The following is a 22580-nucleotide window of genomic DNA, read 5'->3' as shown; positions in this document are numbered from 1 at the left end:
TCCCATGGATTGCAGCACGCCAGGCTTCCCTGTCCATCACCAACTCCTGGAGCTTGCTCAAACTCATGTCCATTGAGTTGGTGATGTCTAGGTCCCTGTAGTCTTGTCCATGAAGGCAACAATGACACCAGTGACTTTGGTCCCAGTGGCCCAGGCTGGGTGATCAAGGCCATTTGGATGGATGCAGAGTTCCCAGGAAGGGCTGAGAGCACACTGCTCTTTTCTACCTCAACTTATTTCCACTTGACAATAGGTCTATTTTGGAGGACTTGATAGGAAGTCCAGAGTCTTAGTAACTCAGGAAAGTCTACAAGAGAGGGCCAACCCTGTTTCCTCTGCTCACGATGACTCTCTTCTGGGGAACCTAAAAGGAAATAGGATTGGTTCTCTCAAGAGAGCATCATTTAAGGTGCTCACTCCCTCTCCCACTGTCATTAGCAACTGACTCAGAATTGTGGGCAGGACAGGGAGGGGGGACAGCAGGGGGAGTCCCCAAGGCCAGGAGGGGCAGGGAAGGTGGCCTCCCAGCATCCCGGAGCTTCTCCTACTCTCTCCCTTGGTCTCAGCCTCCTCCTGCTCGCAGGCCCTGGGGCATCACCACAGAGGCTGTCTCCTCCATCTTGCCCTGCTGTCCACTAAGCTCCTCTGTGAGGGTCAGCGGACCCTGAGCTAAACCCCAGTTTGGCCTTTGCCGCATCCCACCTGTGTGACCTGGAGCTCCTTAACTGACTTCACCTGTAAAATGGAAATAAATGTTTTCCTATGTGTTCATGAGGGTGAAATATCATGTGTGTCCATGTCCTGGGCCAGTGCCTGCCACACAGTAGGTCCTGCCCAATGTGCTGCTGTCCCCTCTACCTGGAATGTGTTAGTTTCAGGTGGAAACCTCTTTCTCTAGCATCGCCCCTCCCCCATGCTGTGTTAGGGCATTTGCCCAGTGCTCCCATATATAAACACATGCTTACCTGGAGTGACTGCCTCAGGCAGATACAGGTCCTATTGATCTCAAGCACCCCTGCAGACACCCAGAAACTCCATTGTTTCTCCCACCCACCTCCTCCCCAATCAATCAATACAGAGTTACTTCTGTGGGTTCCCTCCAGGCAAGTTCTAGTTTCCTTTCTCCCTAAGTGATGCAGGAAAAAGGAAAAAAATTAGGAGCCTTCCTGCTGAGGGGGTAGAGAGAGAGAAAGAAATCTGATGTCTCTTCTAATAAGGGCACCAATCTTATTGGATTAGAGCTCTGCACTTATGGTCTCTTTTTACCTAATTACTGCCTTAAAGGCCCTATCTCCTAATACAGTCATTGCAGGGGGAAGGATGCATCAGGATTTCAACTTATGAATTAGGGGCAGGGGAAAGGTTTACCTGTAAGCCCAGGTGAATCCATTAACAGTACCCCAGATGACTTTTGCTCAGGAAGGTGAACCTGAGCCACTTTATGTGAGTTCTTGCTTGCTCAGTCACTCAGTCGTGTCCAAACTTTGCAACCTCGTGGACTGTAGCCTGCCAGGCTCCTCTCTCCATGGGATTCTCCAGTCGAGAATACTGCAATAGGCTGCCAGTTCCTCCTCCAGGGGATACTCCTGACCTGGGGATGGAACCTGCGTCTCATGTGTCTCCTGCATTGCAGGCAGATGCTTTACTGATGAGCCACTTTAAACTCAATACCATTTAGGTTCCACCATAAGTTCTTCTAATCTTTTTTCTTTTTTTTATGTGTAGAGAGCAATAACTTTACTGACATCATCATTGAGTATTTCCCAGAGGCAGTAAACAGGGAAGAACTGCAGTTCCTGCTCACTGAAGACAATGCCTGGGAGAGTTTTGTGGCTGAGGCCAAATTGTCCAGGTAAACCACACAAGTGTGCCAGGAATTTTATCCAGATCCTCTTGGGAAGATCCCCCCAGGCTAGCTTTCTCCTGGCAGACACACCTCCTCCAGGCAGGATCCTAAGGTTGGGATTGAGGTTGTTCCTTCTCAAGATCCCATCAAGAATGTTTCCTACATGTTATTTGCTGGCAGTGAACGGCCTCAGGTTGAGAAGAGATGAAACCTGTAAGGAAGGGGCAGGTTACGTGACCTTGGACAAGTTACTGAACTACTTTTGGCCTTAGTTTCTTCATCTGTTCAATTTTATTGTGGAGAACACTGAGATCATGCATGCAAAGTGCTTCACATGATGGCTGACACAGAGTAGGTGCTCAATTAATGCTAACTTTTAAAAAACTTGTTGTGAAGAGATGGGATCAAAGTTCTTTTTCTTAGAGATAAGAGCCAAGCTGGACTTCCTTTGGGATATGTCAGAAAATCCTGACACCAACATCACTTTGTGTTCCAAGACCTTTTAGAACTAATACTAAAAAAGATGTCCTTTTCATTGTAGGGGACTGGAATGCAAAGCTAGGAAGTCAAGAAACACCTGGGGTAACAGGAAAATTTGGCCTTGGAGTACAGAATGAAGCAGGGCAAAGGCTAACAGAGTTTTGGCAAGAGAACGCACTGGTCATAGCAAAACCCTCTTCCAACAACACAAGAGAAGACTCTATACATGGACATCACCAGATGGTCAACACCGAAATCAGATTGATTATATTCTTTGTAGCCAAAGATGGAGTTGCTCTATATAGTCAGCAAAAACAAGACCAGGAGCTGACTGTGGCTCAAATCATGAACTCCTTATTGCCAAATTCAGACTTGAATTGAAGAAAGTAGGGAAAACCATTAGACCGTTCAGGTATGACCTAAATCAAATCCCTTATGATTATACAGTGGAAGTGAAAAATAGATTTAAGGGTGTAGATCTGATAGAGGGCTTGATGAACTATGGACAGAGGTTTGTGGCATTGTACAGGAGACAGGGATCAAGACCATCCCCAAGAAAAAGAAATGCAAAAAAGCAAAATGGCTGTCTGGGGAGGCCTTACAAAAAGCTGTGAAAAGAAGAGAAGTGAAAAGCAAAGGAGAAAAGGAAAGATATACCCATTTGAATGCACAGTTCCAACGAATAGCAAGGAGAGATAAGAAAGCCTTCCTCAATACAATATTGTAAAGTAATCAGCCTCCAATTAAAATAAATAAATTTTAAAAAAAGAAAGCCTTCCTCAGCGATCAGTGCAAAGAAATAGAGGAAAACAATAGAATGGGAAAAACTAGAGATCTCTTCATGAAAATTAGAGATACCAAGGGAACATTTCATGCAAAGATGGGCTCAATAAAGGACAGAAATGGTATGGACCTAGCAGAAGCAGAAGATATTAAGAAGTGGTGGCAAGAATACACAAAAGAACTGTACAGAAAAAATCCTCACAATCCAGATAATCATGATGGTGTGATCACTCACCTAGAGCCAGACATCCTAGAATGCGAACTCAAGTGGGCCTTAGGAAGCATCACTACGAACAAAGCTAGTAGAGGTGATGGAATTCCAGTTGAGCTATTTCAAATCCTAAAAGATGATGCTGTGAAAGTGCTGCACTCAATATGTCAGCAAATTTGGAAAACTCAGCAGTGGTTACAGGACTAGAAAAGGTCAGTTTTCATTCCAATCCCAAAGAAAGGCAATGCCAAAGAATGCTCAAATTACCACACAATTGCACTCATCTCACATACTACTTAAGTAATGCTCAAAATTCTCCAAGCCAGGCTTCAACAGTATGTGAACCGTGAACTTCCAAATGTTCAAACTGGTTTTAGAAAAGGCAGAGGAACCAGAGATCAAATTGCCAACATCTGCTGGATCATGGAAAAAGCAAGAGAGTTCCAGAAAAAATATCTATTTCTGCTTTATTGACTATGCCAAAGCCTTTGACTGTGTGGCTCACAATAAACTGGAAAATTCTGAAAGAGATGGGAATACCAAACCACCTGATCTACCTCTTGAGAAACCTATATGCAGGTAAGGAAGCAACAGTTAGAACAGGACATGGAACAACACACTGGTTCCAAATAGGAAAAAGAGTACCTCAAGGCTGTATATTGTTACCCTGCTTATTTAACTTAACTGCAGAGTACATCATGAGAAACACTGGGCTGGAGGAAGCACAAGTTGGAATCAAGATTGCCAGGAGAAATACCTATAACCTCAGATATGCAGATGACACCACCCTTATAGCAGAAAGTGAGGAACTAAAGATCCTCTTGATGAAAGTGAAAGAGGAGAGTGAAAAAGTTGGCTTAAAGTTCAACATTCAGAAAACTAAGATCATGGCATCCGGTCCCATCACTTCATGGAAATAGATCAGGAAACAGTGGAAACAGTGGCTGACTTTACTTTTTTGGGCTCCAAAATCACTGCAGATGGTGATTGCAGCCATGAAATTAAAAGACGCTTACTCCTTGGAAGGAAAGTTGTGACCAACCTAGACAGCATATTAAAAAGCAGAGACATTACTTTGCCAACAAAGTTCCATCTAGTCAAGGCTATGGTTTTTCCAGTGGTCATGTATGGATGTGAGAGTTGGACTATAAAGAAAGCTGAGCTCCAAAGAATTGATGCTTTTGAACTGTGGTGTTGGAGAAGACTCTTGAGAGTCCCTTGGACTGCAAGGAGATCCAACCAGTCCATTCTAAAGGAGATCAGTCCTGGGTGTTCATTGGAAGGACTGATGCTGAAGTTGAAACTCCAATACTTTGACCACCCGATGTGAAGAGCTGACTCATTTGAAAAGACCCTGATGCTGGGGAAGATTGAGGACAGGAGGAGAAGGGGACAACAGAGAATGAGATGGTTGGATGGCATCACCGACTCAATGGACATGAGTTTGGTAAACTCTGGGAATTGATGATGGACAGGGAGGCCTGGCGTGCTGTTGTTCGTGGGGTCGCAAAGAGTTGGACACAACTGAGCGACTGAACTGAACTGAACTACAACAAGGAGGGAAGATTAGGTAAAATTTATAAACAATTGTTGTGTATTAAAGTACTCAGATTTATGAAGAAGTTTAAAAATGAAGCTATGATGTCTCTACTGTATTGATATAATATGTCTATGTGTACAGTATAAATACTATGTTTTATTTGGACTATTGTTGTTGTTGTTCAGCTGCTCAGTCATGTCTGACTCTTTGCAGTCCCATGGACTTCAGAACCCTGGGCTTCCCTGTCCTTCACCATTTCCTGGAGTTTGCTCAATCTCATGTCCATCAAGTTGGTGATGACATCCAACCATCTCATCCTCTGTCATCCCCTTCTCTTCCTGCCTTCAGTCTTTCCCAGCATCAGACTCTTTTCTTTGGGCAGTTTTTACCAAAATTAACTTTTAAATGAGCTCTGTTTAACTGGTAAAGAAAAGTAAAAGCATGCAAATCAAACATTTTTAAATATAATAGAAACTAATGCAAATGAATTTTAGGTTTTTGTGACCTGAACAATATTCAGGATTAAATTAATCTCTGGTACTAAAGCTAAAGGTTGTGGTTTGTTAATTAATAGACACATTTTTAGAGTCATCAATATTAAGTATAGTACTTCCCCATCAGCATACTTCTGTACTTGTTTCCTATGTCTGATTAATTTTCCCTAAACATGGATAATTAAGCAAATATATACATATAAATAAAAAGTAGGCCTAACACCAAGGAATATGATGGACTCATGGAAGGAAGCAACCACTCTGGTAACGAGGAACAAATATATTGATTATCAGTGCTTTCTATGGAAAAATTTGCAATCAAAAGGGCAAAATGATGGGGGAAATGTTCACATACTTGAGTATGGGAAAAACTTTCTGGCTTATACAGAATTTAATTTAAACTTTAGGCTAAACAAAACAGCAAGCTTGTGACCTATTAAACATACATTGTATATTCTTTAACCATTAAAGGAAAAAAAATACATTTAAAAGTTAAAATGGAGTAACTGTGGTTCAGACATCGAAAATGGAGCTAATGGCCATTGTGGACATGGTTTTAGACATATTATTACTAAGAACTTGAGGTTCCTAAACTGTAACAGATTTAAAGATACCACCATCTGTTCTCAAAACAATATCTGCTAGTAGCTGCCAACTGCAACCTGACAGCCTCAAGATCTTGTCTTGTAATTATAAAAACTTTCTCTTACTTTAGGAATGGTAATGGCAAATGAAATATATCAAGCTACTGCCTCCAAGAAGAAGACACTAGATTCTTTAGCCAGAATAGTATAAGATAATAAAATTGCTTTAAATTGTATTTTTATTTTTGAAAAAGAGACATGTGGAGTGGCCAATAGCTCCTGTTATAGATGATTAATACTCCTAAAAAAGTTAAAACCAAAATTTAGACTATATGGTTTTTCCAGTGGTCATGTATATGGATGTAAGCGTTGAACTGTGAAGAAAGCTGAGCACCAAAGAATTGATGCTTTTGAACTGTGGTGTTGGAGAAGACTCTTGAGAGTCCCTTGGACTGCAAGGAGGTCCAACCAGTCCATCCTAAAAGAGACCAGTCCTGGGTGTTCATTGGAAGGACTGATGCTGAGGCTGAAACTCCAATACTTTGGCCACCTCATGCGAAGAGTTGACTCATTGGAAAAGACCCTGATGCTGGGAGGGATTGGGGGCAGGAGGAAAAGGGGACGACAGAGGATGAGATGGCTGGATGGCATCACCAACTTGATGCTCATGAGTTTGGGTGAACTCCAGGAATTGATGATGGGCAGGGAGGCCTGGTGTGCTGCGATTCATGGGGTCGCAAAGAGTTGGACATGACTGAGCAACTGAACTGAACTGAACTGAAGATGTTACTTGGTTACTAGAAGGTGCATAAAGAGAAAATACTGAAAAATTACTTTCCTGGTTGACATCTAAAATAGAAGAATAAATTTAGAAAATAACATATAGTGCATTTTGATCATTATCCTTATCTTACCTACTAATTTTCAAATATTTGTTCAGGTGCTATAACAAAGCAATCAAAGAGAAATGTATTTTGTTTTTATGATACAAAATATTGGTGCTAAGCTTGGGTCTAGGGACTATTTCCAACACTGTGTCCATTCCCCAAATTGAGGCAGGACCACACCGCATTTCAGCAGGAAGCAGCCAAAGCGGTCATTGCTTTATTACCTCAAAATTTGGGGGAAGGTGAGAAGAGAATGGAAACTAAAAATGAGTTCCTTGGCAGGTTTATAATTAACTTCTATTTCTAAAATTTTATTCCCTTTCCTGTCCCATTCCTGTTCCTCGTCACAATTGAGGAGTATTGAAAAAGGGGGCAGGGGACAGAGGGACGAGACCAAGCAGGACCCAAAGACACCTTCCCAGGACAGAACTCTCCTCCACCCTATGTCCTCTGCCTACCTTATTTACCTAAAAAAAATGTTAGCATCCTAGGCCTTCCCCAAGTTCCAAAGAATAAATTAATTCAGAGAAGTGAGAAAATGTAGAAACAAACAAAACAAAAGAGTTAGCAAGACAAAATAATCATTGTGTAGCCATTAAACAAATTCAAGAACTTTTATTTCCTTCTCAAGAGCTATGGATAATATTCTGAATCATGTCATTTGAGCTGTGTTGCAGATACCAAAAGTACCACCAGATGGAAGAAGTTTACTGCAAGTATGTTAACTGCAAGGATGTAGACCCCAGACCAGTTGAAACCAGAAGCTTGATGATTTTGATCCTGGTTACCTCATCACTTACTCATCAAAAGAATATCCATGAGCTGATCACACACTCACAATGCTCTCCCTACCCTGTTTCTGAAAACCTTTTTTGGGAAGGTATTCAGGAATTTGGGCCCTTTAAGCACTAGCTACCAGGACTCCTGTGGAAAATTCTTAAAGAGATGGGAATACCAGACCATCTTAACTGCTTCCTAAGAAATCTGTATGCAGGTCAAGAAGCAACAGTTCGAACTGGACATGGAACAACGGACTGATTCTAAATTGGGAAAGGAATACATCAAGGCTGTATATTGTCACCCTGCTTATTTAACTTATATGCAGAGTACATCATGCGAAATGCCGAGCTGGATGAAGCACAAGCTGAAAACAAGATTGCCGGGAGAAATATCAATAACCTCAGATACGCAGATGACACCACCCTTATGACAGAAAGAGAAGAAGAACTAGAGAGCCTCTTGATGAAAGTGAAAGAGGCGATTTAAAAAGCTGGCTTAAAACTCAACATTCAAAAAACTAATATCATGGCACCCAGTCCAGTCTATTTGCCATCAGTTGATGGCAAATAGATGAGGAAACAATGGAAACAGTGACAGAGTTTATTTTCTTGGACTCCAAAATCACTGTAGATTGTGACTGCAGCCATGAAATTAAAAGGAGCTTGCTCCTTGGAAGAAAAGCTATGACAAACCTACACAGCACATTAAAAAGCAGACACATTACTCTGGGGACAGTGGTCCATCTAGTCAAAGCTATGGTTTTTCCAGTAGTCATGTATGGATGTGAGAGTTGGACCATAAAGAAAGCTGAGCTCCAAAGAATTGACAATTTCAAACTGTGGTGCTGGAAAATACTCTTGAGAATCCCTTGGAAGGAGATCAAACCAGTCAATCCTAAAGGAAATCAGTCCTGAATATTCATAGGAAGGACTAATGCCAAAGCTGAAGCTCCAATACTTTGGCCACCTAATGAGAAGAACTGACTCACTTGAAAAGACCCTGATGTTGGGAAAGATTGAAGGCAGGAGGAGAAGGGGATTACAGAGGGTGAGACAGTTGGATGGCATCACCGACTCCATGGACATGAGTTTGAGCAAGCTCCGGGAGTTGGTGATGGATGGGGAAGACTGGTATGCTGCAGTCCATGGGGTCACAAAGGGTCAGACACGACTGAGCTGCTGAACTGAAATGAACTGACAGGACTCCTTGCTTGGTGCCCCTCAATAAACATTGCAGTTTCCTATACCACAACCCAGTGTCAGTAGGTTGGCTTGAAGGTGCATGGCTGAGAGGACCCAAATTGGCTTGGAAACACTCTATCTGGGTTGTATTCCCCACATAGGACCTCCCATCACTCAAAACCACATCCTGAGCAGAGGACCCAGCAAGTGTAGAAAGGCAAAGCCCTGCATCTCCCTGCTTGGTCTCATGTCCCTCTTCAGAGACAGGGTGTGTGAATAAACTGTTATTCCTTGCATTTCAGAAGCAACCCTTTTCCCCACATCAGCATCAGCACAGCACCCTGAGAGTAGCTTCAAGGTGGCCACAGGAAGAGAGGGTGTGATGCCCTCATCCTCCTCCACCCCCTCTACTTTCTCCAAATTCCTAAAGGGCTGAGTACCTGGAACATACACCTTCCTTCTGGGGTCGCCGCTCATGTCTCAGGAGTCCACATCTTGAGCTGAGCCCACCTGAGCAGGTGCCGCCCTCCCTCTGCTCTGTTTAGGAGCCCCAAAGGCGGGAGGAAGCCCTCAGACACACCTGCCTCCACATCCAGGCTCTGCCCCTTCTTAACCTACTGCCTAGGGCCATGGCCTCACCTCTCTGAGCTTCCAGTTCCTTCTTCTGTCAATTAGTGTCAATCATCCTTTTCTCAGACATTCATCCTGAGGATGGGGAGATGGGTGGGGATCCTATGCCACCTGCCTACCCAGGAAACTTCCTCTGGCTGAGTGTGAACAAGATCCAGTTGTTCTCTCCTCTGCAGATGCAGCTGCCTTCTGTGTGTCTCTGCAATAACCACACACACTCTCTGGGCCCAGATATACCCAGAGAAGAAAAGGGGGAAGTGAACACCCTCACATCTGAGTCCTCATATCAAACAAACATCCTGCCCACCACGCCCCACCCTGGCCTAATCCCACCCTCCTGCTTGTCCCTTGAGAAACAAGCCTAGCCCTGACACACCAGATCCTTCCTGGCTCAGCACATCCTGTTTTGGGCTCCTTTGTTAGGAAGCATTTAACAGGAGGCTTCCTGTGTGCTGTTTTGGATCTGTCAGGAATCTCTGTTCCTTATCAATTCCTGAATATTCAAGAATTAAGAGGAGAGGCAAGCCTCTCCTGGGGCTGAAGAATCCAGGCATTTCCTTCATTAGTTTTTCAATACGGTGATAAGTACCCTCTTCCTTCTTATGAACCATATGGTAAAAGTGATTGTTTACAACTCTCTCTCTTTTATATGCATCACCTATGTTTTGTAAGTCTGGAATTTTAATCTTTATCTTTGCTGAGAATAACTACCTTGTAAGACAGTATATATGGCCACACCATGTTGATTAAAACACCTTTGCTCCATCAGAGCTTTGGTCCCCGTGTCTTTCTTTCTCTCTCTCTCTCTCTCACTCTCTCTTTTTCAGGCTAATTTCTGGAGTGCAGAAGCTCTCTGGGTTCACTTTTCTGCCCGGGCTTCTAAGACCCTCTCAAGAAGGCACTCTGCACCCTCACCCCCTCGAGAGGGCACCTGAGGCCTTCGTGAACAGAGCAAGTCCCATGTCAGGGACTTTATTGGCTGTCTGTGTAAACCAAGGAATACCAACCTCTTTCTCTCTCCTTTACTTTCTTATTGTTGACTCCAGACCACCAAGTTCCGGTCCATTAAAGGACCTCTACACTCCCTGAACGAAGACCTGTCACCAACACACTGTGAGGCCCTTGACAAATCACTCCCCTACCCCATGAGTGCCTTTCAAGGCCCCTTTGCCCTCTGCTCTCATCCTTACTCACCTCCTGCCTGCCTCATTCACCTTTGTGCCACCAGCACATGGCCTAGTCCCCAAACATACCAGCTGCTCATTGTGTACTGGTCATACTGCTGCTGCTGAGTGCCATATCCATGCCAGTTCTAGACATTTTCTCACAGAGGTCTTTCTGCCAGACACACCTGGCCCTACCAGCTGAAAAGTGACACTCATCCTGTAAAGCCCACATCTGGCATCACCTCCTCTGAGAAGCCCTCCAGGACCCTCCCATGCATAGACCACCATTCCATGCTCTGCTCCCATGGTACCTGGGAGAGGGACCTAAGTCCACCTCTCAGCCACTGGGTCCATGTCCTTCCACTTGTTTTGATCAGATATCTCTAGGCTTGTCCCTTATATCAGGGTCATCAGAACCAGTACCTTCAGGTCCCTGTGCCTCACCCGAGGCTCAAATCCTTGGTGGTTAATGCCATTTGGTTCCATGTAGAAGCTTGTGGGATAGGCTGACAGCATGTTGTTCTTTTAGACCTTGGTTTATATTTCCTTGAAAACAGATCTCACAGAAAACCTTAAAACAGAAAGTCAGTCCTGTGTGCTGTCTGGTTCCCAAGCAAAGAGCCACCATAAACAGAGGGTTGAGTGTGTGTCAGGGTCTGAGTTGGCACTGTACACACATTTCCTATTTAAGTCTCACATCAGCTCTAGAAATTGTTGGTTTCATGTTGCAGTTAAAGAAACTGGGTTGAAAATGTCCATACCTTATAAATCATGCAGGTGGACTGCCATTACTTTCATGCTTTGCCTCAAAAAGATGGGGCTGGAGTGGGCCTGGACCCCCATGGAGGTCAACCTGACCTTTCATCAGGGCTGCTTCATTCCAGGACATGACCCTGGGGCATTGTGGCTCCCTCCCATAATGCAGGCCAGGAACCTGATCTGATTTTGCAGATAAGACAGCCAAAAGGAAGGAAGTTGAGAGAGGAGCCAAGATTCATACCAAATTTGACATTGGACATTTAACACGTTGCCAACAAATGGTCATATAGTCAAAGCTATGTTTTTTTTCCAGTATTTATGTGTGGATGTGAGAAATGAGGCTGAGCACCGAAGAATCAATGCTATCAAACTGTGGTGCTTCAGAGTCCCTTGGACAGCAAGGAAATCAAATCAGTCAATTCTAAAGGAAATCAATCTTGAATATTCACTCCAGTGAACTGATGCTGAAGTTGAAGCTCCAATACTTTGGCCACCTGATGGGAAGAGCCGACTCATTGGAAAAGATCCTGATGCTGGAATCATTGAAGATTGAAGGCAAAAGGAAAAGGTTGCAGTAGAGGATGAGATGGTTAAATAACATCACTGATTCAGTGGACATGAACTTGAACAAACTCCAGGAAATAGAGGACAGGGAATCCTGGTGTGCTGCAGTTCATGGCATTGCAGAGTCGGACACCACTGAAGGACTGAACAACAACCTTTCACCTGGGGAGGCAGGTGGAGAAATGCAATGCAAGGGAGGGGCAGCCTGAGCAAAGACCCGAAGATTGTGGATAGTGCCTGCAGCCATGAAATTAACAGATGCTTTGGTGCGGTCACCGCAATGATCTGAAGGGGGTCTTGGGCAATCATGTGGGAGCACGAAAGTGCGGGGAAGAGGAGGGCTGACTGTGAGCCTAGTGGAAGCAGCTGCCTGTCAGAGCTCTTGCCCAAGGGTTCCAGGCTGAGACCCAGTCTTTGCTTTGCTATAAAGAGTTTGCTGTGGTGATTTTGGAGCCCAAGAATATAAAGCAAGAAGTCCTCCAGGCCCCTGGATCAGGCCCAAGAAAGCAGGAGGGTGAGGAAGACAGGAGCTGGAGCATCAGGAGGGCCTGGGCCTGGGCGTGGTGTTTGCAAGTGTTAAATGTCCAATGTCAGATTTGGTTTGAATCTTGTCTTTTTTTTTTTTTTCCTGCAAATTTCTTTCTTTCTAATTTTTCTCCCTAGTTAAAAAAAGATTTTGGATCCTAAAAGACAGGTAATTGAGTAATTGATTTGGATTAGAGGTTTGAAGCTGAAAGGTACTCTGCTAGGTTCTAAAGATATTGCAAACAAGCTTTACCTGGAGAGAGGAAGCAGATTCAAGTCAGCAGATCCCAAAACAAGAGGGGTGAGGAGTAGTGGGTGGGGGTGGAGCAGGAGCCCCGAAAGCCACACCAGACATTCTGGGACATGTGCCAGGGGGCACCAGCCACTTCTGTCCTTCTGGCGATCAGGAGACCAAGGGAATTCTTGTCTGCTGTCACTGTTGTGCTAAGATACGGTCTTAAAAAATAACATCTAGCCACTGTGGAAAACAGTGTGATGGTGCCTTAAAAAATTAAATTTGGTATCAGCCTATGATCCAGCAACTTCAGCGAAAGAACTGAAAAAAGACTCTGGACGAGATGTTAATACACTCCTGTTCATAGCAGCATTATTCACAATGACCAAAAGGGAGAAGCGCCCGAAGCGTCCATCAGTGGGTGAATAGGTAAGAAAAAAAGCCATATATACATACAATGGGAAGATCCCCAGGAGAAAAAGCCTTCCCACTCCAGTATTCTGGCCTGGAGAATTCCATGGACTGTATAGTTGATGGGGTCACAAAGAGTCGGACAATAATGGGTGACTTTCTCTTTCAAATACATACAATGGAATTTTAGTCACACTGAAGAAGAAGGAAATTCTGACATGTGCCACAGCATGATGAAATTTTAGGACATTACACTAAGTGAAATGAGACAATCACAGAATGATAAGCACAGTATGAATCTGCTTATATGAGGTCCCAAGAGTAAGCAGGTCCAAAGAGAAAATTAGTATGGTAACTTCCAGGAGTTGTGGGAAGGGGAAAGAGGGGGTTAATGTTTAATTGGGGCAGTGTTTCCATTCTGCAAAATGTAATATGTTCTGTGGAGGGGTGGTGGGGCTGGTTGCTGAGCTGTATACTTTAAAATGGCTAAAATGGTAAATTTGGTGTTATGTATATTTTATCATAATCAGACTTATAAAAAAATCCTTGAAAAGCTCAACATTTGTGGAAAAATACAACAGCACCTCAACCCTTTACAATTTGCAAAACATTTTCACACACATAATGATATATCATACAACATCCAGTGGTGGAAGCATTTATTAGTTCTGTGTCACAAGAGAAAACTAAGGTTCAGACTTGACCCAGTCTGGAGGATTCAGTCATTGAATCATTTGTGCCCAAAGTCACAAAGCTGGACTCACCACCTCCCCTTCTTTTACCCACTAATTCTCACCACCATCATTCAGCTCTTGAATCAGAGACATCTAAAAAGTAGCAATTGCAGACTCATAAGACAAAAAAGCACAGTTGCAAAAATACTCCAGACAGTAGTCATCAAGTCCATCTGTCAACTGCAGCTCCCCACCCTTGTGCCAGCCACAACCTCGGGGCTTTTGCTTGGCAGCAGAACTTGTCCTGCAAACATCAGCATCAGCAGCTCATGTCCTGCAAGTGGATGCAAATATCCATTTGGCCAAATACTGCACACTCACATTCCGTCCCCCAGCACTCAGAGTTCAGGCTGGAATAGATGCCCCTGAGCACAGATACAGGGGGTCAGGGGGAAAATATTCAGCTGCACCCCCCCACTCCCCCCAGCCCTGTCTTGTAGTCCCTGACCCCACAGGAGCTGCTGGGACTCAAGGATGCCTCCTCCTTGGAGCTTGGGGTCCTCTGGACACAGCCAGCTCTGGGTATCATCCCTAAAAGAGGGACAGTGGTGGGCAGGTGCTTTCTTGTTGGGAAATTCTAGCATAGTCACCCCTCCCACCCACTCACTTTATTTGTTTTTTTTTTTTTAAAAATTTATTTAAATATATAAAAAAATTTTTTTTGCAATGTTGTGTTGGTGTCTGCCATTCAACAATGCAAATCACCATAATTAAACATACATCCCCTCCCCCCATCCTATCCCTTTAGGTCAACACAGAGTGCCAGACTGGGCTCCCCATGCTATACAGCAACTTCCCACCACCTATCCATCTTATACCTGATAGTGTACATATGTTAACACTATTGTCTCCATTCCTCCCACTTACTCCCTCCTCCACTGTGTCCACAAGTCCATTCTTTACATCTGTGTCTCCATTCCCTCCCAGTAAGTAGGCTCCTCAATACCATTATTTTTTAGGTTTCATATATATAAGCATTAATATATTATATTTGTTTTTCTCTTTCTGACTTACTTCACTATGTATAACAGGTCCTAGGTTCATCCACCTTACTAGAACTAACTCAAATTCACTCTTTTTTATGGCTGAGTAATATTCCATTGTATATATGTACCACATCTTCTTGATCCATTCATCTGTCAATGGACATCAAAGTTGCTTCAATGTCCTGGCTATTGTAAATAGTGCTGCTATGTACCCTAGGATATATGTGCGTTTTTCAATCACCGTTTTCTCAGGGTGTATGCCCAGTAGTGGGGCTGATGGGTCATTGGTTGTTGTTCAGTTGCTCAGTTGTGTCTGACTCCTTGCGACCCCATGGACTGCAGCACGCCAGGCTTCCCTGTCCATCTCTACGTCCTGGAGTTTGCCCAAACCCATGTCCATTGACTCCAAGATGTCATCCAACCATCTCATCCTCTGCTGCACCCTTCTCCTCCTCCCTTTCCCAGTGTTAGGGTCTTTCCCAATGTGTTGGCCCATCAAGTGGCCAAAGTATTGGAACTTTAGCTTCAGCATCAGTCCTTCCGATGAGTATTCAGGGTTGATTTCCTTAAGGATTGACTGGTTTGATTTCCTTGCTGTCTAAGGGATTTTCAAGAGTCTTCTTCAGCACCACAGTTCAAAAGCATCAATTCTTTGGCACTCAGCCTTCATTATGGTTAAACTCTCACATCCATATGTGACTAGTGGAAAAGCCATGGTTTTGACTATACAGACCATTGTCAGCCAAGTGATGTCTCTGCTTTTTAATACACTAAGTTTGTCATAGCTTTTGTTCCAAGGAGCAAGCTCCTTTTAATTTCATGGCTGCAATCACTATATGCAGTGATTGTGGAGCCCAAGAAAATAAAGTCTGTCTCTATTTCTACTTTTTTCCCTATCTATATGCTATGAAGTGATGGGACCAGATGCCATGATCTTAGTTTCTTGAATGTTGAGTTTTAAGCCAGCTTTTTCACTCTTCTTTTTCACCTCATCAAGAGGCTCTTTAGTTCCTCTTCAATTTCTGCCATTAGGGTGGTATCTGCATCGTTCAGGTTATTGATATTTCTCCTCAGGGATCAAACCCACATCTCCTGCATTGGTATGCAGATTCTTCACTACTGAGCCACCTGCGAAGCCCATGTATACAGATACAGGTACATGTAAAACTGAATCACTTTACTGTACATGTGAAAGTAACAGAATATTGTAAATCAACTATACTTCAATTGGAAAAAAAAGAAAGAACGAAGACACTGCTTAATTAAGATAAACCTGCTGGGATCAAAGGTGAGCTGATTCTGGTGAAGGAGGGCTAGAGACCACCACCAGGGGGAGACTCTTTTTGCTGGGACAGCAAACCCTGGGGAGGGCAATAGAGGAGCCTCAGATGCTTCTCCTGGACCTCAATAATCTTAACCCTTTGATTTTCTCCCATTTTAAACCCTTTCATATTCCTGGCCTCTCGTTGTTAGTTCCCCTGCCTCTCTGTTCTTCCCCAAGTGTGTTCTTTAGTCCAAAATAAGTGGTAACTCCCCTCCTGTCACTCTCCTCCCTTAGTCCAGGCTCCAGGCTCCTTCCTTCTTTCTCCCCATCTTCCACCTGTATGCATTCCTCCCCTGCTGTGCTCAGCTGCAGAAATGCCAGATTCCTAGCACCCAGCTCCATCAGTATTGTCTCCCCCTCCTTTTCCTTCTAACAAGGCGCTCTGAACCTTCACCTCACATGTGTGCCTGGTCCCTGCAGTGTGCTAGGGTGGGGGTGTCAGGCCCTACTGCAGGCTCTCAGAGGTGCGGGTGAACTCTTCCAAATTCTTCTCCAGGACCTGCTCCTGCTGCCTCAGCCTTTCAACTGACTCTGTCTTTGACCTCTCATGCAAGTGCTTTGCCTCTTTGACCAGGAAGGACACACCCATCAAATGGAAGACATCTACAGTGACTGCATGCACCATCTGGGCTCCTTTGGACATCGCAAGAGCTATGCTTCCAAAAGCTTTCCTGACTTTGCCAATTTGGACTGAGACTTGGTCATGAAGCACTGAGAACTGGCTGCTAAGTGAGGGTCAGCTTTGTCCAGCTTGATGTTTTGGACTTTCTTCCCAATGCCTTTCATGGATTGGTAGAGTTTCTTTGTAGAGGAAACAATCTGGGGTGTGACCTTATGTAGAAGCCCCAAAGTCACCTCCTTTTCGGTGATGCCAGTTGACACAAGGTGACTGGCTTCAGTTTCTGCTGATGACCTGTTTTTACTTTCCACCATGATGGTGGACACACCAGTCACAGCAGCCACTTCTCCCAGCCCTATCCCACCAACACAGTGTCAGACTGGCCCCCGCTGACATGGGTGCCAGAGCCAGGCCAAGGATGCTCAGGAAGCAAGACATAGAGCCAGCAGAGGCGGTTGCCACCTTGGAGATGGTGCAGTCCCTGTGCGCTTTGTCAACTTTGTCTGCCAGCGCACGGAGCTTTTTTATGCCCTCCTCAAGTTTCTGTTTCACCTGAGGAAACTTCTCCAAAAACCTCTTTCTGTCCAACTGGCCTCGTTGGAGCCTGTCTTAGTCCCTCATGGCCAAGTTTCTGTGCAGTTTGTTCAGATATTTACCTAGTGTATCTGCCTCTTCCCTGTAACAGTGAATGTCAAGGTATTAAGAAAGCCTATGTTAGTCTGTAAAATAGGTTCAGCAAGAGCTATTCTGAATAAGCTGCAGATTTTATTATAAATCACCAGGAAAGAATTTTACAAATGCAAACATTTTTTTCAACATTAAACACATATTTGGGCATTGTAGATGCTCCATGTACATAGTCAATCCTGGAATAAAGCAGCAAAAGTCACCTTCTCTTAAGAGAAGTATTTGATAAAGACATCTCCCAGGCAGATCAACGCCATCACTTCTCAAGTGTGTTTAGAGTGGGAACTCCACAGATAAACAAAGGCAAGTAGGATTAGAGCAGAAAAACTGTCACTCAAGGGCCTGAGTGTGCAGTGAGGAGTCAACATTTTTTTGCCCTTGGATACTGGGAAGTGGTTCCTAAGCCCCTAGAATATTCAGGCTGATACAAGTATCCTTGTCGCCTGGGCCATTGGACAGTCTGACAGGGTGATGAGTAGCCTCTGGGTCACGTGCTCAGTTCTGACCTCTGGAGAAGCTGGACTCTGGTGCATTAGTCTGACTTCCAGGAGGGGCTGGAGACCACAGGTCAGGATAATTTTTTAAACAGGGTGAGTGTCCTTGGAGGGCAGTGTTCTGTGTGCCCTGCCGCATGCTGAATCCAGGACATTAATGTGTCCTGAGGACAATGGAAGCTTCGTGTGTGAAACCTGCCCAAACTCTGGCTTTTGGCTGATGGGAAACTGCATCCCTCCATGTAATAAACTGTAACTGGGATCATGACAGCTTTCAGTTCTTAAACTTGAGGTAAGTTGTGGGAATCTCCCAAATTTGCCATTGATGTCAAATGTAAGGACAGTCCTGGGAATTGTGCCCCAGAGTTTTCAAATTGGTTAACTCTCTGTACTTGGAATTTTTAAAAATATCAAAACTCAGAACTAAAAGGACCCTTAATGATCATTTTGCCTGGCATCTGCTCTCCCCCAAGCCTGATTTCCATGACCTTCCCAGAGGAAGATCACTGGGTCCATCCACTGCCCCAGTTGACAGGGAAGCAGGAGATGTGCTATGAGCCCTGGCTCCTCTTGGACTCTCCAGCCCACCTCCCTGACTCCTGACCCATCACTCAGCACCTTGACATCTTGGGTATCACCAGCCTAACTCATACTTTACCTGTGACAGCTTCACCAGTCTGCCCTCCAAGGCCATGTGCAACTTTGTGGAACCTCTAAAGATTCAAGAGACTTGAGGAAACACCCATCTGAATGGCTGAGCCTGAAGAGACCAGCACTTGCACAGCTGGTGGAGGAAGTGTTTTCCTCTTGTTGGGGATGCGTGAGGCTCCCCCGAATCCCTCAAATGACACACAATTACATGACCCTGGAGGGCTCCCTGAGCCACACAGCCTTCCACTGTCAGGGCGGCTCCACGTAGACTAGAAGAAGGTCCCAGATGGAGTGAGAAGCCAGGTCCCAGGCAGGGTGTGCAGACATGGTCACCCAAGGCCCTCTAGCCCATCATGAGGTGATCCTGTCAGGGAGGGAAGAAATGTCCCTCCCCCTACCCCCACTCAGGGGACCTCTGTTAGAGTCACAGCCCCTTCAGTTCTGTGTCCTTAGGGCCCACTCTCCTCACTCTTGTCCTGGCCTGCTGCCCAAGCCTGCCTACTAGTCCTCCAACCTGGACCCGCTGCTCCACCCTGACCCTGGGTCTGACCTTGGTGCAGGCCTCCCTGGGCCTTTGGATGAGATGATTGTACTTGGTTCCCCACCTCTGACTCTGCAGTTCACTCTGAGGCCATCACCATAGTCCATCAAATTGAATTGCTACTCCCATTGAACACAGGACAGACCTGGGGCTCCAAGACATTAGCCCAGAGCCCCAGAGCTGGGCAGGGCTAGAGCCAGGATCCCACCAGCTCCACCCAGTTCCTCTGCAGCCTACCTGCTTTATGGGCCAGCAGGATCCTGCAGGGTTGGTACAGTCCCTAAGATAGGGAATGAAAGCACTCTAGTCAGAATCCCCAGGAACAGAAAGTGATGCTGGTATCAGGATTTCCTGACTTGTCCCAAAGGATATCCTTCTTGGTTCTCATCTCCAGAAAGAAGGCTCTTGACCCCTGTGTCTTTCCAACAAGCTTTTAAAATTTAACATTAATTGAGTATCTACTCTATACCGGCTATCGTATGAAACACTGCATGCATGATCTCAGTGTCCTCACAATAAAACTGAGCAGATAAAGAAACTAAAGCACAGAGTAGTTCAGTAACTTGCCCAGGTCACATAACCTGCTCTTCTCGCAGGTTTCTATCTCTTCTCAACCTGAGGTTATATACTTCCAGCAAATGACGTGGAGGAAATATTCCTCATGCATTCTTGAGATGGAACATCCTCAACCCCATTCATAGGATGCTGCCTGGGGGAGATGTGCCTGCCAGGAGGAAGCTAGCCTGGGTGAGATCTTTGGGGGATCTGGGTGACTTAGGTGACGTTCTTGGCACACCTGTGTGGGTTACCTGGACAAATCAGCCTCAGCCACAAAACTCTCTCAGGGTTTCTCTTCAGTGAGTAGGAAATGCAGTTCTTCCTTGCTCATTCTTTCCGGAAATTTTCAATGACATCCTTAAAAAAGCTTGTGCCTTCTAGACAGAAAAATGAAAAGATCAGAAGAAATTATGATGGAAGGTAAATGCTACTGAGTTTAAAGCGGTTAAAGTTTATCTTAGGTACTGATGATGGATTCACCAGGGGCTTTGGGTGGACTGTTCTTCCTCCAAAATTCATAAGATGAAGCCCTGAATGCCCCTCCACTCTTGCAATGACTATATGAAGATAGGGACTTTAAGGTGGTAATTATAATGATATGACGCCATCCATAAGTGTATGGCCTTAATCCAGTAAGATCCGTGTCCTTATTAAAAGAAAAACCAAATCTCCCTTCCTCTCTCTGTCCTGCACCATGAAGACTTTTAATTTTTCTCTTTTTCCTGTGTCACTAAGGGAGAAAGGAATACAGGGCTCACGTGGAGGGAACCCAAAACACTAAATCTGTGTATTGACCGATTGGGGTGCGGGTGGTTGGGGGAATAACTGAGCACTTGGGTGTCTGCAGGGAAGCCTTTGAGATCAATAGAGTCAGTACCTGCCTGAGGTATCACACCTGATAAGCAGGTGCTTATATATGAGAGCACTTGGCAGGTGTCTAAACACAGAACAGGGAAGGGAGGATTCAGGAGGAGGGGAGAGGTTTCCACCTAAATGAATACATTCCAGTTAGAGGGGATAGCACCACACTAGGCAGGACCTACTGTGTGGCCCAGGCCATGGATTTGATCCTCATTACAACATAGGGAATTTTCCAATTTTACAGGTGAGGTCAGGTAAGGCACTCCACATCACACAGGTGACAGGAGGCAAAAGCCAAACTGGGGTTCAGTTCAGAGTCTGCTGATGCCTGCAGGGCAGTTGGGCTGGAGGTAGGAAGAGAACTGGAGGAAACGGCCTCGGTGGTTACGCTCCAGGATCTGGGAGCAGGAGGAAGCTTGGACAAAGGAAGAGAACAGGAGAAGCTCCAGGGATGCTGGGGAACTTCCTCTCCATGCCCCACCTGGCCTTGGGGACTCCCTCTGCTGTCCCCCCTCCCGATGGCTGTCCTGGCTTCACTTCTGAGTCACTTACTGGACAACAGGGTAAGAAAGTGAATACCTTAGACTTGGCTCCCTGAGTAGAGGTCCTGGAAGGAGGCCTTGTGGATGGATCCCTGGGTGGGGGAATCCCCTGACTCCTCTGGGGGGGCCCGAGGATGCTTATCCAGTCCCTTCTTGGTTCTTGATTCTTCTCTAGGTTAATTCAGTCAGTTGGCACCACCTCAGTTCTGGGTCACAAGTAGGAACCAGCCAGATAAGAGACTGCTGCCTACCAGAGTAGTCCCCAGCTCTTCTGAGCTCATGGTGGCAGCAGGGGGTCTCAGAGATGTCCCTTCAGCTCCTTATATGTGTCCAGCTGGAAGGAGGTGTGGCTTCACCCTTGAGGAAGAAAAAGCAGACTGTTGGCTCAATCGTGAGTGAGCAGTGACTGCAGGACGCAGTGAGGGGCGAGGTCTCCAATGGATTTCCCTGGGACGGCCACGAGTGCCACCAGAGACTTGACCCAGTGTGGTTCTCTGTCTCCTGGGCTCTGCTGGCCACTAGTTAAGGAAAGTTACTCATCATCCTACCAGCTCCCTCCAGGCCAAGCCAGAGTCCTGATCTCCTGTTGGGGCACAAGGAGAAGGTAATAAGACAGGAGACAGTCATCTGCAAAGTTATAGGAGCAATAAAACCAGAGAAAGAAGAACAGACAGGAAGGAATACTCTGGAAATTGAGACTGGGAACACTGTGTCACTGACTGGTAATAGGTAATATTGATCTAGCATCTATGATGTGCAGACTCCTGAAACTCACCTAAATTTAGGTCAGCCCAAGTTTTCACACTGATTCCAGAGCCTGGACTTCAACCCAAGTCTTTCTGATCCAAATCCCAGGTTTGTGATGACTATGCTCTGTCTCCTTTTATATACAAAAATATATACTTGTGGATATTTGTTTGTCAGTAAATAACTCTTCTCATTCATTCTAAAAGGATGTCTTGCTCCCTGTGCTCAAGTCTCTGTCTTGGTAAAATTCCTGGGGCTTCAGCTCCTACAGCCCATGTCCTCCTTGTTTCTGTAAGAGTCCTTATCCCACAAGGGCCTGGAGTCCCACCAGCCCCACCCCATCCCTGCAGCCCCGCCCTGGGTGGCTGAGGACCTGAATGGTGCTCCATTCTCTCTGCTGTCCTCCCCTGACTGTTAAATAATAGTGCAAAGAACACCCTTCTTGTGGAAAACTTTGCGCGCATTTGACTGCTTCCTTAAGTTATTTCAGAAGTAGAATAACTGTGTCTGAGTGGATCAACATCTAAAATTCTTTTATACTTAGAGCCACACTGCTTTGGAAAGAAACTACACCAATTTACATTCACACTCATGTGTCCAGCCTTTCAGTCTTGCCAGTTCTCAGTTGTGTAAGTAGCAGATCTTTATATTGACAGAATCTCTTTTGATTCTGGTTGTGACTATCTTGTGCTGGGAGAGAAGGAAAGAAAGCAAATGTTGCTTATGTTTATGTGCTAATTTAAGAATTAAAAAAAGCACT

The 22580-nt window shown here is 45.1% G+C and overlaps 1 pseudogene; it reads right to left on the bottom strand.

Annotated features, from left to right (window-relative positions):
• Nucleotides 1-16565: 16565 nt before the first annotated feature.
• Nucleotides 16566-22580, bottom strand: part of LOC129643522 (apolipoprotein L2-like) — a 44437-nt pseudogene continuing 38422 nt past the window's right edge.

The sequence above is a fragment of the Bubalus kerabau genome, chromosome 1, assembly GCF_029407905.1.
Source record: "Bubalus kerabau isolate K-KA32 ecotype Philippines breed swamp buffalo chromosome 1, PCC_UOA_SB_1v2, whole genome shotgun sequence".
Taxonomy (NCBI): Eukaryota; Metazoa; Chordata; class Mammalia; order Artiodactyla; family Bovidae; genus Bubalus; species Bubalus kerabau.
Note: the sequence above shows the minus strand (reverse complement) of the source record. Positions and strands in the feature narration are given on the sequence as shown.